Source organism: Silurus aristotelis (assembly GCF_946808225.1).
Source record: "Silurus aristotelis genome assembly, chromosome: 8".
In the NCBI taxonomy this organism is placed as follows: Eukaryota; Metazoa; Chordata; class Actinopteri; order Siluriformes; family Siluridae; genus Silurus; species Silurus aristotelis.
In genome coordinates, this window is record NC_139581.1 from 24,241,760 (window position 1) to 24,250,826 (window position 9,067).

Consider the following 9,067-nt stretch of genomic DNA (forward strand, 5'->3'; position numbering starts at 1 on the left):
CTCCGACGAGCGACAGGTTGGCCAGTGTTGCTTGGATGGATTGCTGTAAGTTCGAGTATCATTAACAGTTCAGGAACTAGTAGGTCTCCTAGTCACATTTTTACACATGGGAGTCATAAGTCCCACACACCATGCAGAGTACAAAAGACTCTTCTAAACCAAGGAGACAATGTAGCTGTGGTGAAATGACAAAAATAGAAGTGTTGAAGAAAGCATTTCCACATTTAAATCATATGGGTCAAACTCCCTTCATGCAGATTACAAACCTTTTCTATGAAGTTAGTCCAGGGATCTTAGCAGGCATTAATGTCTGGAAGCCCTGAAGGTCAGCAATTCCTATATTTTTTAATGGGGCTCAACATTTCAGCATTATCCCTAAAGACCTCTCCTAACTATGCAGAATCTAACAGATCCACTTTAAATGACCACTTCTACTCAACCAGTAACACAAAAAATTCATGTTGTCTCAAGCCTCTTAGACAGATGAAGTAGTGCATGGACCCCGATTGGTGAGACAGGGTAGCCTTAACTGAGAGAAGCCACAGATATCATCTAGTCATTTGTGAAATATGCATCTGAAGAGTGAGACTACTTGTCCAGTGGACATAGGGATGAGTTTATGTAGTATAATATTTCAGAAGCCTTGAAGATCACCTACTCCTGGGCTTACAATACGTTTCAATTCCACACACATGTATGTGAGCATCTGTGCCGGAGGGGAATTAGCTCAAATGGTAGAGCGCTCGCTTAGCATGCGAGAGGTAGCGGGATCGATGCCCGCATTCTCCAGTGCAGTCCAGAAGACTGGTTATTCTGGTGCTAGTGTTGATTGTATGTTCTGATTCTTTTGGAATTCAAAGTGTAATTCTTTTCCATAATGTAGCACAAAATGAGGAACAATGAAGCATCTGAATAACACTCAGAAAAGGATCTTATTAAGAAAAAACAGCCAGAATGGCCCATACGGGGATCTAACCCGCGACCTTGGCGTTATTAGCAGCACACTCTAACCATCTGAGCTAACCGGCCAACACGACAACATGCCTCCTGCATAGGCAATCCTCTGACGAGCGACAGGTTGGCCAGTGTTGCTTGGATGGATTGCTGTAAGTTCGAGTATCATTAACAGTTCAGGAACTAGTAGGTCTCCTAGTCACATTTTTACACATGGGAGTCATAAGTCCCACTCACCATGCAGAGTTCAAAAGACTCTTCTAAACCAAGGAGAAAATGTAGCTGTGGTGAAATGACACAAATAGAAGTGTTGAAGAAAGCATTTCCACATTTAAATCATATGGGTCAAACTCCCATCATGCAGATTACAAACCTTTTCTATGAAATTAGTCCAGGGATCTTAGCAGGCATTAATGTCTGGAAGCCCTGAAGGTCAGCAATTCCTATATTTTTTAATGGGGCTCAACATTTCAGCATTATCCCTAAAGACCTCTCCTAACTATGCAGAATCTAACAGATCCACTTTAAATGACCACTTCTACTCAACCAGTAACACAAAAAATTCATGTTGTCTCAAGCCTCTTAGACAGATGAAGTAGTGCATGGACCCCGATTGGTGAGACAGGGTAGCTTTAACTGAGAGAAGCCACAGATATCATCTAGTCATTTGTGAAATATGCATCTGAAGAGTGAGACTACTTGTCCAGTGGACATAGGGATGAGTTTATGTAGTATAATATTTCAGAAGCCTTGAAGATCACCTACTCCTGGTCTTACAATACGTTTCAATTCCACACACATGTATGTGAGCATCTGTGCCGGAGGGGAATTAGCTCAAATAGTAGAGCGCTCGCTTAGCATGCGAGAGGTAGCGGGATCGATGCCCGCATTCTCCAGTGCAGTCCAGAAGACTAGTTATTCTGGTGCTAATGTTGATTGTATGTTCTGATTCTTTTGGAATTCAAAGTGTAATTCTTTTCCCTAATGTAGCACCACATGAGGAACAATGAAGCATCTGAATAACTCTCAGAAAAGGATCTTATTAAGAAAAAACAGCCAGAATGGCCCGTACGGGGATCGAACCCGCGACCTTGCCGTTATTAGCACCACGCTCTAACCATCTGAGCTAACCGGCCAACACGACAGCATGCCTCCTGCATAGGCAATCCTCCGACGAGCGACAGGTTGGCCAGTGTTGCTTGGATGGATTGCTGTAAGTTCGAGTATCATTAACAGTTCAGGAACTAGTAGGTCTCCTAGTCACATTTTTACACATGGGAGTCATAAGTCCCACTCACCATGCAGAGTTCAAAAGACTCTTCTAAACCAAGGAGACAATGTAGCTGTGGTGAAATGACACAAATAGAAGTGTTGAAGAAAGCATTTCCACATTTAAATCATATGGGTCAAACTCCCATCATGCAGATTACAAACCTTTTCTATGAAATTAGTCCAGGGATCTTAGCAGGCATTAATGTCTGGAAGCCCTGAAGGTCAGCAATTCCTATATTTTTTAATGGGGCTCAACATTTCAGCATTATCCCTAAAGACCTCTCCTAACTATGCAGAATCTAATAGATCCACTTTAAATGACCACTTCTACTCAACCAGTAACACAAAAAATTCATGTTGTCTCAAGCCTCTTAGACAGATGAAGTAGTGCATGGACCCAGATTGGTGAGACAGGGTAGCTTTAACTGAGAGAAGCCACAGATATCATCTAGTCATTTGTGAAATATGCATCTGAAGAGTGAGACTACTTGTCCAGTGGACATAGGGATGAGTTTATGTAGTATAATATTTCAGAAGCCTTGAAGATCACCTACTCCTGGGCTTACAATACGTTTCAATTCCACAGACATGTATGTGAGCATCTGTGCCGGAGGGGAATTAGCTCAAATGGTAGAGCGCTCGCTTAGCATGCGAGAGGTAGCGGGATCGATGCCCGCATTCTCCAGTGCAGTCCAGAAGACTGGTTATTCTGGTGCTAGTGTTGATTGTATGTTCTGATTCTTTTGGAATTCAAAGTGTAATTCTTTTCCATAATGTAGCACAAAATGAGGAACAATGAAGCATCTGAATAACACTCAGAAAAGGATCTTATTAAGAAAAAACAGCCAGAATGGCCCATACGGGGATCGAACCCGCGACCTTGGCGTTATTAGCAGCACACTCTAACCATCTGAGCTGACCGGCCAACACGACAACATGCCTCCTGCATAGGCAATCCTCCGACGAGCGACAGGTTGGCCAGTGTTGCTTGGATGGATTGCTGTAAGTTCGAGTATCATTAACAGTTCAGGAACTAGTAGGTCTCCTAGTCACATTTTTACACATGGGAGTCATAAGTCCCACTCACCATGCAGAGTTCAAAAGACTCTTCTAAACCAAGGAGACAATGTAGCTGTGGTGAAATGACACAAATAGAAGTGTTGAAGAAAGCATTTCCACATTTAAATCATATGGGTCAAACTCCCATCATGCAGATTACAAACCTTTTCTATGAAATTAGTCCAGGGATCTTAGCAGGCATTAATGTCTGGAAGCCCTGAAGGTCAGCAATTCCTATATTTTTTAATGGGGCTCAACATTTCAGCATTATCCCTAAAGACCTCTCCTAACTATGCAGAATCTAACAGATCCACTTTAAATGACCACTTCTACTCAACCAGTAACACAAAAAATTCATGTTGTCTCAAGCCTCTTAGACAGATGAAGTAGTGCATGGACCCCGATTGGTGAGACAGGGTAGCTTTAACTGAGAGAAGCCACAGATATCATCTAGTCATTTGTGAAATATGCATCTGAAGAGTGAGACTACTTGTCCAGTGGACATAGGGATGAGTTTATGTAGTATAATATTTCAGAAGCCTTGAAGATCACCTACTCCTGGTCTTACAATACGTTTCAATTCCACACACATGTATGTGAGCATCTGTGCCGGAGGGGAATTAGCTCAAATAGTAGAGCGCTCGCTTAGCATGCGAGAGGTAGCGGGATCGATGCCCGCATTCTCCAGTGCAGTCCAGAAGACTAGTTATTCTGGTGCTAATGTTGATTGTATGTTCTGATTCTTTTGGAATTCAAAGTGTAATTCTTTTCCCTAATGTAGCACCAAATGAGGAACAATGAAGCATCTGAATAACTCTCAGAAAAGGATCTTATTAAGAAAAAACAGCCAGAATGGCCCGTACGGGGATCGAACCTGCACCCTTGGCGTTATTAGCACCACGCTCTAACCATCTGAGCTAACCTGCCAACACCACGACATGTCTCCTGCATAGGCAATCCTCCGACGAGCGACAGGTTGGCCAGTGTTGCTTGGATGGATTGCTGTAAGTTCGAGTATCATTAACAGTTCAGGAACTAGTAGGTCTCCTAGTCACATTTTTACACATGGGAGTCATAAGTCCCACTCACCATGCAGAGTACAAAAGACTCTTCTAAACCAAGGAGACAATGTAGCTGTGGTGAAATGACACAAATAGAAGTGTTGAAGAAAGCATTTCCACATTTAAATCATATGGGTCAAACTCCCATCATGCAGATTACAAACCTTTTTTTTATGAATTTAGTCCAGGGATCTTAGCAGGCATTAATGTCTGGAAGCCCTGAAGGTCAGCAATTCCTATATTTTTTAATGGGGCTCAACATTTCAGCATTATCCCTAAAGACCTCTCCTAACTATGCAGAACCAACAGATCCACTTTAAATGACCACTTCTACTCAACCAGTAACACAAAAAATTCATGTTGTCTCAAGCCTCTTAGACAGATGAAGTAGTGCATGGACCCCGATTGGTGAGACAGGGTAGCTTTAACTGAGAGAAGCCACAGATATCATCTAGTCATTTGTGAAATATGCATCTGAAGAGTGAGACTACTTGTCCAGTGGACATAGGGATGAGTTTATGTAGTATAATATTTCAGAAGCCTTGAAGATCACCTACTCCTGGTCTTACAATACGTTTCAATTCCACAGACATGTATGTGAGCATCTGTGCCGGAGGGGAATTAGCTCAAGTGGTAGAGCGCTCGCTTAGCATGCGAGAGGTAGCCGGATCGATGCCCGCATTCTCCAGTGCAGTCCAGAAGACTAGTTATTCTGGTGCTAGTGTTGATTGTATGTTCTGATTCTTTTGGAATTCAAAGTGTAATTCTTTTCCCTAATGTAGCACCACATGAGGAACAATGAAGCATCTGAATAACTCTCAGAAAAGGATCTTATTAAGAAAAAACAGCCAGAATGGCCCGTACGGGGATCGAACCCGCGACCTTGCCGTTATTAGCACCACGCTCTAACCATCTGAGCTAACCGGCCAACACGACAGCATGCCTCCTGCATAGGCAATCCTCCGACGAGCGACAGGTTGGCCAGTGTTGCTTGGATGGATTGCTGTAAGTTCGAGTATCATTAACAGTTCAGGAACTAGTAGGTCTCCTTGTCACATTTTTACACATGGGAGTCATAAGTCCCACTCACCATGCAGAGTTCAAAAGACTCTTCTAAACCAAGGAGACAATGTAGCTGTGGTGAAATGACACAAATAGAAGTGTTGAAGAAAGCATTTCCACATTTAAATCATATGGGTCAAACTCCCATCATGCAGATTACAAACCTTTTCTATGAAATTAGTCCAGGGATCTTAGCAGGCATTAATGTCTGGAAGCCCTGAAGGTCAGCAATTCCTATATTTTTTAATGGGGCTCAACATTTCAGCATTATCCCTAAAGACCTCTCCTAACTATGCAGAATCTAATAGATCCACTTTAAATGACCACTTCTACTCAACCAGTAACACAAAAAATTCATGTTGTCTCAAGCCTCTTAGACAGATGAAGTAGTGCAAGGACCCAGATTGGTGAGACAGGGTAGCTTTAACTGAGAGAAGCCACAGATATCATCTAGTCATTTGTGAAATATGCATCTGAAGAGTGAGACTACTTGTCCAGTGGACATAGGGATGAGTTTATGTAGTATAATATTTCAGAAGCCTTGAAGATCACCTACTCCTGGGCTTACAATACGTTTCAATTCCACAGACATGTATGTGAGCATCTGTGCCGGAGGGGAATTAGCTCAAATGGTAGAGCGCTCGCTTAGCATGCGAGAGGTAGCGGGATCGATGCCCGCATTCTCCAGTGCAGTCCAGAAGACTAGGTATTCTGGTGCTAATGTTGATTGTATGTTCTGATTCTTTTGGAATTCAAAGTGTAATTCTTTTCCCTAATGTAGCACCACATGAGGAACAATGAAGCATCTGAATAACTCTCAGAAAAGGATCTTATTAAGAAAAAACAGCCAGAATGGCCCGTACGGGGATCGAACCCACGACCTTGGCGTTGTCAGCACAATGCTCTAACCATATGAGCTAACAGGCCAACAGGACTACATGCATCCTGCATAGGCAATCCTCCGACGAGCGACAGGTTGGCCAGTGTTGCTTGGATGGATTGCTGTAAGTTCGAGTATCATTAACAGTTCAGGAACTAGTAGGTCTCCTAGTCACATTTTTACACATGGGAGTCATAAGTCCCACTCACCATGCAGAGTACAAAAGACTCTTCTAAACCAAGGAGACAATGTAGCTGTGGTGAAATGACAAAAATAGAAGTGTTGAAGAAAGCATTTCCACATTTAAATCATATGGGTCAAACTCCCATCATGCAGATTACAAACCTTTTCTATGAAGTTAGTCCAGGGATCTTAGCAGGCATTAATGTCTGGAAGCCCTGAAGGTCAGCAATTCCTATATTTTTTAATGGGGCTCAACATTTCAGCATTATCCCTAAAGACCTCTCCTAACTATGCAGAATCTAACAGATCCACTTTAAATGACCACTTCTACTCAACCAGTAACACAAAAAATTCATGTTGTCTCAAGCCTCTTAGACAGATGAAGTAGTGCATGGACCCCGATTGGTGAGACAGGGTAGCTTTAACTGAGAGAAGCCACAGATATCATCTAGTCATTTGTGAAATATGCATCTGAAGAGTGAGACTACTTGTCCAGTGGACATAGGGATGAGTTTATGTAGTATAATATTTCAGAAGCCTTGAAGATCACCTACTCCTGGTCTTACATCTGAATGAAGCATCTGAATAAGTCTCAGAAAAGGATCTTATTAAGAAAAAACAGCCAGAATGGCCCGTACGGGGATCGAACCCGCGACCTTGGCTTTATTAGCACCACGCTCTAACCATCTGAGCTAACCGGCCAACACGACAAGATGCCTCCTGCATGGGCAATGCTCCGACGAGCGACAGGTTGGCCAGTGTTGCTTGGATGGATTGCCCTAAGTTCGAGTATCCAGAAGACTAGTTATTCTGGTGCTAGTGTTGATTGTATGTTCTGATTCTTTTGGAATTTAAAGTGTAATTCTTTTCCCTAATGTAGCACCACATGAGGAACAATGAAGAATCTGAATAACTCTCAGAAAAGGATCTTATTAAGAAAATACAGCCAGAATGGCCCGTACGGGGATCGAACCCGCGACCTTGGCGTTATTAGCACCACGCTCTAACCATCTGAGCTAACCGGCCAACACGACAACATGCCTTCTGCATGGGCAATGCTCCGACGAGCGACAGGTTGGCCAGGTACGGGGATCGAACCAGCGACCTTGTCGTTATTAGCACCACGCTCTAACCATCTGAGCTAACCGGCCAACACAGACGACATGCCTCCTGCATAGGCAATCCTCCGACGAGCGACAGGTTGGCCAGTGTTGCTTGGATGTATTGCTGTAAGTTCGAGTATCATTAACAGTTCAGGAACTAGTAGGTCTCCTAGTCACATTTTTACACATGGGAGTCATAAGTCCCACTCACCATGCAGAGTACAAAAGACTCTTCTCAACCAAGGAGACAATGTAGCTGTGGTGAAATGACACAAATAGAAGTGTTGAAAAAAGCATTTCCACATTTAAATCATATGGGTCAAACTCCCATCATGCAGATTACAAACCTTTTCTATGAAATTAGTCCAGGGATCTTAGCAGGCATTAATGTCTGGAAGCCCTGAAGGTCAGCAATTCCTATATTTTTTAATGGGGCTCAACATTTCAGCATTATCCCTAAAGACCTCTCCTAACTATGCAGAATCTAACAGATCCACTTTAAATGACCACTTCTACTCAACCAGTAACACAAAAAATTCATGTTGTCTCAAGCCTCTTAGACAGATGAAGTAGTGCATGGACCCCGAATGGTGAGACAGGGTAGCTTTAACTGTGAGAAGCCACAGATATCATCTAGTCATTCGTGAAATATGCATCTGAAGAGTGAGACTACTTGTCCAGTGGACATAGGGATGAGTTTATGTAGTATAATATTTCAGAAGCCTTGAAGATCACCTACTCCTGGTCTTACAATACGTTTCAATTCCACACACATGTATGTGAGCATCTGTGCCGGAGGGGAATTAGCTCAAATGGTAGAGCGCTCGCTTAGCATGCGAGAGGTAGCAGGATCGATGCCCGCATTCTCCAGTGCAGTCCAGAAGACGGACTGCACTTGATGGATTGCTAGTCACATTTTTACACATGGGAGTTATAAGTCCCACTCACCATGCAGAGTACAAAAGACTCTTCTCAACCAAGGAGACAATGTAGCTGTGGTGAAATGACACAAATAGAAGTGTTGAAGAAAGCATTTCCACATTTAAATCAACATTTCAGCATTATCCCTGAAGACCTCTCCTAACTATGCAGAATCTAACAGATCCACTTTAAATGACCACTTCTACTCAACCAGTAACACAAAAAATTCATGTTGTCTCAAGCCTCTTAGACAGATGAAGTAGTGCATGGACCCCGATTGGTGAGACAGGGTAGCTTTAACTGAGAGAAGCCACAGATATCATCTAGTCATTTGTGAAATATGCATCTGAAGAGTGAGACTACTTGTCCAGTGGACATAGGGATGAGTTTATGTAGTATAATATTTCAGAAGCCTTGAAGATCACCTACTCCTGGTCTTACATCTGAATGAAGCATCTGAATAAGTCTCAGAAAAGTATCTTATTAAGAAAAAACAGCCAGAATGGCCCGTACGGGGATCGAACCCACGACCTTGGCGTTATTAGCACCACGCTCTAACCATCTGAGCTAAC